Source organism: Sesamum indicum, linkage group LG10 (genome assembly GCF_026168435.1).
Source record: "Sesamum indicum cultivar Baizhima isolate 11 linkage group LG10, ASM2616843v1, whole genome shotgun sequence".
Taxonomy (NCBI): Eukaryota; Viridiplantae; Streptophyta; class Magnoliopsida; order Lamiales; family Pedaliaceae; genus Sesamum; species Sesamum indicum.
Window position 1 is genome coordinate 5,114,392 of NC_142666.1, and position 10,897 is coordinate 5,125,288.

The following is a 10,897-nucleotide window of genomic DNA, read 5'->3' on the forward strand; positions in this document are numbered from 1 at the left end:
TTGTACCCATATGACACTCGGTAGCCCTAAGATTCACGTTATTTTTACCTATTGTCTAGTGCCATGGACCGCTGCTAGACGGCCATCCATAGTAACGGGTGCTTTCTGTGACACCCCGTAATAATTATGTTAAATATTACGTACAATATTTAATAAAATTATTTACTATTACTCAGGAATATACTCTTTTTTACCTATTTCAAATTTAAGAGTTATTTACAAAAAAGTGTATTTGAGTTAATTTAATATGCAGAAGAAATTATATACATTAAACATAATTACCCAATTTGCTAGAATTAGAAAGTCCCGTATCAATTAGAAAATAAATTATAGTCCAATTCATATATACCAAAATTTTTAAGGGATTAAATTGAAATTTTATAGAATTTAGGCTTAAATTATGCAAGTCAAAAAATCAAGGGACTAATTTATAATTTTGTACAAGTTATTAAAAAAGAAAAAAAAGAAGAGAAGAGAATGAAAATTGTGGAGTATGGCACGTGTCTTCCTACTGCTCCACATGTCATGCTACTCCCTAATGACTCGTTTGGTTGATTGGTTCAATTTATGATTATTAAATAATTCACTAAGTTTATATTGATTACTTGTAATTAAGAAATTAGGCATAATTTGTTTCTTGAAACTGAATATGTATAATTGGAAGTTAACAAATTATTTCTTAACAGTTGTATTTTCTTTGTTAAAAATAGTACTTATCAATTTTATTATTGATATTATTTAATATGAGAAGTTTAGTAACATTCCCATCCGTTTAAGATGTAAAATTCTATATACATTAATTAAAATGAAATAACTAACTATTGTCCAATTTATTTCAGTACTATAAGGGAAAAATATTATTTTAGTCCGTTAAGTATGTCTAATTTTAATTTTAGTTCAATAACTATGTCCATTTTTATTTAGGTAGAGTAACTTATGAAATTGCTTACTTTTAGTCATTTGGCAGATTTTCGGACAATTTTACCCTTATGAGTGCATATGAACTAAAACTGCCTTTTAAAAGTTGCATAGCGGTAAAATTGTCCGAAAATCTGTTAGAGAACTAAAAGCAAGCAATTTCGTAAGTTACTATAATTTACAAAAAGGACAACAAAAAAATGTGAAAGTTACTTAATAGGTTGGCCCGACAACTTGTTGGGCAAATTTCCTTATTTTTCAACTACCATTGTTAATTATGTTTAGTTAACTAATCAAAACAGAAATGCAACATGAAAGATACGGATGTGTTAAAATTACCCACCACTCTATTTAGTAGAAAAATAAAAATATAGAATCCGTACATAACCCCATTTTAGTACAAGTGAACGTCATATTCATACTTGTGGGAATGTTGGAATCATAGGATTTGGTGGAGATGAATTATCCACTCAGCTTTTTTGTAATCGTTCAAGACGTGTTTTACTATGGACCTCATTGTGAACGCCATTTAAAGTATATTGTTATTTGTAAAATTAGAGGAATGTTATATGTTATTGTGCATGACTATATATATGTATTTAAAGTGATCTTTCTTTGTGATGAACTTGTGTAAAATGTTTTTTGAAATTGTTCATTGATGAATGAAAATAAATATGATATTTGGCTATCTACTTAGATTTCAATGGGCCTTTGGAACTGTAGGGTGGATATCAGACAATCCAATTAACTATTACAAACGATTGGAGTACAAAACTCTTTAATAAATACAGACCAATATTACAGAAATATTGAATAAACAAATGTAAGAATAGAAAACAAACTCAGTTCACAAATCGGCTCAGATTCTGCCAGATCCAAGTAAAGGGAAAACCGGTCACAAGTAAGTACCGTTCCCAAAGTCACCGACCCATGGTAACACCATGAAACCAGAAAACCCGACCACACTCCAATCACTCAGATTTATGTCTCACGTCGGTCACAAAGACTCTTCTCAGTAATCACAAAGATGAAGGCACAAGGATGGATTTCTCATTGGTTTTCAACCGTGTCTCATAAGGGGAAGAGGAACCCTTTTTAATAGTATTGAGCAAAGAGTCCGAGAAGGAAAGCCATGGTGGCTTTCCTAACACCATTGCATTGGTGATGGAAAGTCACCATTTCACCGGTGAAGAGAAGAAGAAAGAGAATCAGAAAGATATCAGAGAGAAGAAGAGAGCAGACGACGCATAAGAGAGAGAGTGAGAATGAGTGGTAGAGATAGGTTTAGGGTTACATTATAAGTGTTAGGAAATAGGTCGGGTTGTGGGCTGCCAGCTGGGTCAGATCCGTGGCTTCCAAGTGGGCCGAATAAATAATAGCTTTGGGCCACAAAACATAACACACTCCACCTTGGACCAAAGCCCCTTAAAGAAAGAATGGTCAGGAGTTATTGGATCTGGCATTATCATCACTGCCTTCAACCCTGCTCCGTTGTACCTGCAAAAGAAATCGCGTCTTACCTGCAATACAACTAGTCAGGAGTGAGTTTTAAAATTTTCAGACAATTAACAAACTTTTCAACAGGAAGACACTTAGTACCCATATCTGCTGGGTTTTCCTCGGATTTGACTTTTTCTAATTTGATAACCTCTTTGCTAACAATGTCACGAATAAAATGAAACCTTACATCAATGTGTTTACTCCTATCGTGAAAAACGGGATTTTTGCAAAGTTGAATTGAAGATTGACTATCTGAGAAAACAGTGAGTTTATTTTTGAGAAAACCTATTTCATTAGTGAGGCCTTCTAGCCAAATCGCTTCTTTGAATGCTTCAGCTGTAGAAATATATTCGGCCTCAGTGGTAGACAATGCAACAATATATTGTAGTTGGGATTTCCAACTTATGCATGAGCCACACAAAGTGAAAATGTATGAAGTGGTGGATTTTCTACTATCCTTTTCATTTGCATACTTGGAATCCACATAACCAACAAGATTAATAGAATTAGAGAACTTGGAGAAGTTTATACCTATATTGTCAGTACCACGTAGATACCTTAGAAGCCATTTTAGAGCCTCCCAATGGGGAGGTCCAGGATTTGACATGTACGTGCTTAAGCAACTTATAGCATATGCAATATCGGGTCTAGTACATACCATAAGAAACATTATTGACCCAATGACATTTGAATAAGGAATCTTACTCATCTTTTCCTTTTCAGGAGCTGTTTTCGGACATTGATCTTTACACAATTGAAAATGAGCAGCTAATGGCATAGAAGTGGGTTTTGAGTTTTCCATTAAAAACCTTTTTAGAGTAGAGTGAATGTAAGTCTTTTGATTTGGAAGTATGGAAAACTTTTTCCTATTTCTACTAATGTCCATGCCAAGAATTCTTTTAGCATCACCAAGATTTTTCATTTTAAAGTTTTTGGAAAGATAATTTTGTAAAGATTCAACCAGTTTTATGCTAGGACTAGCAATAAGCATGTCATCAACGTACAAAACAAGAAAGACAGGAATATTATTAAAAAATTCGAAATATAAGCAATGATCATAGTCACTTCTTTTGAAGTTAAGGGAAAGCATGAACATATCAAACTTTTTATTCCATTACCTTGGAGATTGCTTTAAGCCATATAAAGATTTTCTCAACAAGCAATCATGATCAGGTTTGTTTTTATCAATAAAACCAACTGGTTGCTGCATATAAATGCTTTCATCAAGATCACCATGCAAAAAGCAGTTTTGACATCCATTTGTTTTAACTCCCAATCAAAGTGAGCAGTAAGAGCAAGAATTATACGCACAGTGGTGTATTTAACAACAGGGAAACATATCTCATTATAATCTATCCCTTCTTTTTTAGTGAAACCCTTGGCTACTAATCTAGCTTTGTATTTTAAAGGGTTTTCTTGTTTGATTTTAAAGATCCATTTGCGGTCCACTAAGGAAAAATCTTTTGGTTTAGGCACTAGATCCCAAGTATGGTTATCCTTTAAGGAATTCATTTCTTCATTCATGGAACCAAGCCATTCTTTAGACTTAAGAGCTTCGTCTACGTTTGAAGGTTCAGAAATGTTGAGTGCTACTTGGAAATCATTAAGCCTAGAAGGGATCCTTCGTTCTCTTCTACCCCTATCTCGTGCTAGTTGGTTGTTTTCTAAAGGGTTTTCTATGGTTTCTTCTATGTTTTGATCTTCATTATTCTCTTCTAGAATCTCTCCCTCTTCTTGGTTATCCTCCACCTTATTAAAGGTTATGTCATTTTGTTCTATTTCGGGTTTTGAAAGACAGGGCATCTCATTCTCATTAAAAGTCACATTTCTGCTAATAATGACCTTAAAACCAGGTTGGTTACGAACCCACAACCTATACCCTTTAACCCCATCAGGATAACCAATAAAAACACATTTCATAGAACGAGGTTCAAGTTTATCAGAATTTTGATGAACAAAAGCAGAACAACAAAGGTACGAAAAAGAGAAATATCAGGTTTCTTACAACTCCAAATAGTTTCAGGAGATTTACTCAATAATGGCACAGAAGGAGACAAGTTAATCAAGTAAGCAGCAGTTAAAACTGCTTCACCTCAAAATGATTTTTGTAAACCTGAACTGATCAGTAGACATCTCACGTTCTCAAGTAAAGTACGGCTCATGCGTTCAGCAACGCCATTTTGCTATGGGGTGTAGGGATTGGTCTTGTCTCTCTTAATCCCAAATTTATCACAAAGATCATCAAAATTTTTATTACAGAATTCAAGCCCATTATCAGTACGCAAGGATTTAAGCCTTTTTCCAATTTGGTTTTCAACAAAAAATTTCCACTTCTCAAACTTTTCGAAAACCTCAGATTTGTGTTTTAGTAAGACAACAAAAGCTTTTCTGAAAAAATTGTCAACGATTGACAGAAAGTACCGATTTCCACCATAGGTGGGTTCTTTAAAAGGACCCCATACATCAGCATGAACGTAATCAAGTATGCAAGATGACATAGAAGGGTTTGGGGTAGGTGTAGCAGGAAAATGCACACGATGTTGTTTTTCCATAATACATTCGTCACAAAATGGCAATTTGTCAACTTTATCACATAAGATGCCTTTTTTGTTCAGAAATTCAAGTCCTTTTTGGCTGATATGCCCAAAACGTTTATGCTAGAGAAAAGATTTATCATGCATGTTCACAGATGCAGCCATAGAATCATAGGTGACAGAGCATAAATATAAATTGCGTCTCTTTTCAGCATTAAAAACAACAAGAGAACCTTTCATGATTTTCATAATGCCCTTTCCCCATTTGCCCTCTAATACCTCATCTTCTAATGCAGCACAAGAGATAAGATTATGGCTAAGTTCAGAACATATTTAACATGTTTGAGAGTCATTCTATAACCATCATTGAAAATCAAAGAAATATCACTAATGCCTTTAATATCATAACTTTTTTCATTTGCCATGGGGACAGAACCAAAATCACCAAGTTTGAGGTTTGACAAAATGTTTTTAAAAGGACTTATATGGAAAGTACAACCAAAATCAACAAGCCATTCATACATGCTCATGGGATGCATAGAGTTCACATCAGAAACAACAAACACTTCTCCAGATTCATCAGCAACATAATTAACCCTTTCTTTTTCATCAGTGTTATTATCTTTGTTATCTCTCCTTGGTTTTCTGCAATCTTTTATATAGTGACCTTTTATACCACAATTATAACACCTTCTCTCTCTGGTTCTATCATCTCTGTTTGAATTATCCCCAATTCTGGATTTACTCCTATTGTTGTTTCTATTACGGCTTTTGCTTCTACTGTTATGTCTATAGCTAGAATTCCTAAATTTAGACTTCCCTCTCATAGAATTGACCTCGTGTTGGTTGTTATTAGGTCTATTTCTTTGCTTTTAAGTTCATTCCCAACAGTATCAAGGTTCACGCTAGCTCTACGATACTTATAGCAGCTTTCATATCAGAATAAGTATCAGGGATAGCATTTAGAAGCACAATAGGAGAATACTCATCAATATTCTTATCACCAGTCAATTTTATATTTTGAACTAATTTAGTGAAATCATCCAAATTCTCATCAATGTTCTTAGACAAATCAAGCTTGTATCTAAAAAATTTCTCAAGCAAAACCCGTTTACTCGACAAAGAAGTTTCAGTGTAAAGCTCTTCTAATTTTTCCTATAAATCTATTGCGGAATTTTGTTTACCAACCTTTCTTAGAACATTATCAGACAGATTTAGAATAATGGAAGAATAGGCATATTCATCGTTTTCCAAAATTTTTTCTTTAGAAATAGAATCAAAGTATCTACCATCTATGGCCTTAAAAACCTTTTGTTGAATTAAAATATCTTTCATTTTTTGCTGCCAAATAGAAAAATCATCCTTTCCATCAAATGGTTGCAAATTTTATCTGACCATTAATGAGGATTTTCTTTTGAAAAAGTAAGAGAAGGTTTTTCGAGAAATAAATATCAGAGAAAAATGTTTTGCAGTGGAGTCAGTCAAGAAATAGTTACAGAACTTAAGAAACAATATCTCAAAAATCAAGGCAGGTCACATAAATCACAGTGATAGATATTCAAAAGCAGATTAAGTCACGGATTTAATGCAGTTCCCAAAAAATGGATTATACTAGGTCACAGATTTCAACAGAGATAAATTTAATAAGTCACAGGGAGTATATCAACGAGTTAGAGATAATATTTCACAGTCCAAAATTATCCAGAAAAATGGGTTCAAAATGCAATTTATCAGTTCACCAAGAACAGGCACAGAGCAATAGTAGCAGTTTAAGAGAAAATCCTAGATCTCACGAGATAATCAACAGTTAGATAATAAATCAACAGTCACGAGACCGAGGCCTTTCCAGCTTAACACCCAATCCTGATACTCGACGACCTTACGGGTCCGACCAGGAGGATAATCAGGGGGATATGCACCTCAGAAATATAAAACGAGATATAATAACAAAAATAAATCGGAGAATGTAAAGAGAGAGTTTGGAGGTTACCGTCACAGTAAGCTTTCATATCAGAGGAGGCTCTGATACCACTGTAATGTGGATATCAGACAATCCTATTAACTATTACAAACTATTGAAGTACAAAACTCCTTAATAAATACAAACTAATATTACAGAAATATTGAATAAACAAATGTAAGAATAAGAAAACAAACTCAGTTAACAAATCGGCTCAGATTATGCCAAATCCAAGTAAAGGGAAAACCGGTCACAAGTAAGTACCATTCCCAAAGTCACCGACCCACGGTAACACCACGAAATCAAAAAACCCGACCACACTCCGATCACTCATATCTATATCCACGTCGGTCACAAAGACTCTTCTCAGTAATCACAAAGATGAAGGCACAAGGATGGATTTCTCATTGGTTTTCAACCGTGTCTCATAAGGGGAAGAGGAACCCCTTTAAATAGTATCGAGTAAAGAGTCCGAGAAGGAAAGCCATGGTGGATTTCCTAACACCATCGCATTGGTGATGGAAAGTCACCATTTCACCAGTGAAGAGAAGAAGAAAGAGAATAAAAAAGATATGAGAGAGAAGAAGAGAGCAGACGGCGCATAAGAGAGAGAGTGAGAATGAGTGATAGAGATAGTTTTAGGGTTACATTATAAGTGATAGGAAATGGGTCGGGTTGTGGGCTGCCAGCTGGGCGGATCCGTGGGCTTCTAAGTGGGCTGAATCAATAATAACTTTGGGCCACAAAACATAATAGGAACTCTATGGAAGTAGTGCTACGATGTGATTATTATTATTGTCATGTGGTATTCTAGTATTCGTAATTAACTTCAGTTGGGAGCCATCTCTAGTCTATATGAGTATCCAAAAGGTCTCTTTTATCTTGATATTGATCAATCCGTCGTAATATTGAATATGCATGTAGCCTTTAAATGGTCTATTTTTCTATATAATTGTTATTGGTTTTGTGGATTTCATCAGGTAGTTCTTGCTAAGCAGTCAATGGGTCATGGGCTAGACGGTTCGTGGGGCACGCTGGGGTGGAATTGGGCTACCAGTTGAAGCTTCGTCATTCAATTCTCACTTGGGTGTCCTCTCACGGGCAGGCTGGAGGTTGCCTGTGTGATTGGCACTGCCATGTATCTAGGCATGGCCAATTCTATGCGGTCGTGGGGTCATTCCTTGCATCGACGATGAGGTAGTATATGATCGTGCTGGAGACACAAGGTGGTAATCATAAGATATGGTCCTTACCTAATATGGTTTTTGCAGGCTCAATTGTTGTTGTTGCTAGTCAGTATGATATAATTTAAGTATTTAAATTGAGTTTTCTATTATTGACTGTTTTCTTCCACGTGTAGCCACTCGTGGTCTCACTAAGCTTTTGCTTATGCAATTTAAATTTGTTCCTCCAGATATAGGTGATAAATTGATCAAGTCAGGATTCCACTGACCTAGGAAAGTGATCAAGGTGATTAGGAAGGAGGCTGAGTGCTTAGACTCATAGTTGTCCCGATTATCAGGTTTTAAATTGCTAAGTAGAAATTATTTTTAAGACTTTGGCTAGGTCATGTCCCAAGAATAGGGCCTAAGGCAAGAGTCCTACTTTTGGGGTGCGACACTTTTGGATTAAGTGTTAATAGAAAACGATTAATTTAATCTAGCTAATTTAATTAATCTAGCGCAAAAATATTTGCCAATTGAATTGTGTGTTGACACAAGTCCAAGTCTAGCTGAGGGTGAAACCTACAGAGTCACCAAAACACCACTCAAGGAAGTAGTAGAATTAATTATGACCTAATTCTAGAAGGAATGAATTAATTTAAAGAGCTTAAATTAATTGAAGAGATTAAATGATATGATAATTTAAATGGGAGGATCCATGTACTAATTAATGAGATTAATTAAATTTGAATTTGTTTAATTAATTTGATAAGATTAATTTTTATTGAACCCGATGAATTGATTAATAAGATCAATTGATTAGGGTTTTAACTTGGTAATTTAATGAGATTAAATAAATTGGGTTAGGCTCAATTATTTGATGGATTAATTAATTGAGATATGGCTAGAATTTATTTGATAAGATTAAATAAATTTCATTTAGGCTTTTAAGAATTGATGGATTAATTTTATGGAGGCCCAAGGCTATGTAGCCTAGCTTGAATATATATATATTTATATGTAATATACATATATATATGAGATTGTAAGGATGAGGGAGTTATTGTTGGAGTACTTATGGTATAAGTAGGTAGTGAACTGTGAGGACACATATTGTAACTATTTTTCACTTGACAGCGATGTGTACATAATAAGTACATGAGATGCCTTTTGTGTGTATAGTGTATAGGCTTGTGTATATATTATTTTGTATATGATACAAAAGACAACACTCCTTTCACAACTTATCATCTTGACAACTCTCTTCTCCCTCTTTTTCTCTCTATTCTTGTTCTTCTTAAACTAATTTCATGTGAGAGCAAGGTCCTCTTGAGTTTAATATACCAAGTTAATAGTATAATCAAGTCTTTTATACTACATACAGTTTATCTCTAGTAAGGTTTGGTGTACACCACCTTGTGGTGTAGTGTGTGTTCAACGTAGAAGAGATCTCGTTGGTCTTTGCGTGAGCACATGGTTGGAGGAGAAAATCTTGAAGAAAGTTTTCAAATCAGAAAAGTAGATTTTCGTGATTACATTCTGTCACTTTATGTTACAATAGCCACTTGTTTTATTTCAAACTTGTTTTATGCTTGTTGAATACCGAATGCCTGGAATTAAGGGACTAGTTCCCTTTCTATTTTAAATTTAAATATGCTTATTTTTATGTTCCCGTTGTGTTCCTACCAGGTCCCGAATCATACCGATTCTTTAAAAAATATGGCGGCCTTTACCTATCATCAAACGTGTTGGAATGGTGGCCTACAAAGTAGAGATACACCTTTTTGTGGAAGATCCACAATATCCTCCACGTGAGCTAGCTAAAGAAATATTGAACAGACAAGGAGGACGACACCTGTAATCATCCCAACTGCCCGCAACTTGAATTAACAAAAAAGAAGGTGGCTGAAGCGATCCTGAATCACCAAGTTACAAGTACCACAAAGTGCAATGACACAGAGTACTAGGTGAAATAGAGGGGATGTAGCATTGAGGAGAACATTTGGGAGTGGGTACAGACTTTAAGGCGTACCAACCTCTTGTTGAAGCTTGCCATGCTTCCCTAGCACCAAGGTCATCGCCATCTCAAGTGAGGGAGAATGCCAAGGACTGTTCGCACTCTAGGCACCCTTGACTCATATTCATCAATACAACTGCTCAATTAGGTCGACCAACAGCCTTTCATTGATAGACGCTGGACTTCCTCAGTCTTAGAGTTTTTAGGCATAAGCCTTTTGTCATGTACTTCTTGTACACATGTAAATACTTTTGGTTACTTGTGGGGGACTTTGTGCCTTCTGAGGTGCAATTTTCAACCTTTTCACTATATAGCTCTATAAATAGGAAAAATCTTTTAAAGACTATTATATGGAGGAATGAGTATTGAGAAGATTGGTGTAGTCTACGTGCTAGTGCCCCCTCAAGGCGATGCCCTTGCGCTAGCATCTTCTGTACAATGTTTATTGCATTCTGCTACCAATGAAATCCACATTCTGAAATTGCATTCAATTTACTGCTTTCCTACTGCACCTTACTTACTTGTGTTGCTACAGTCGGGTTTCGTGTTCCTATTCTTGTTCGTGCCTCGCGCTAGTGTCGGCGGGACTTCTGTTTTGTTGCTCTTGAATGGAAGTAGTCGTTTATTACGGACTACCAGCTACACAGTGCCCCTTCCCCCATATTGCGGAAGGTGCTCCATGAGACCCGGGTAGAGGATTAACCTAAAAGATAAGAGATATCCATTTAAAAACAAGGAAATACAGTTGCAAATTGAAAGCGGTAGAGTTTATAAAAGCAACGGTACGTGCGTAGGATTAAGAGAA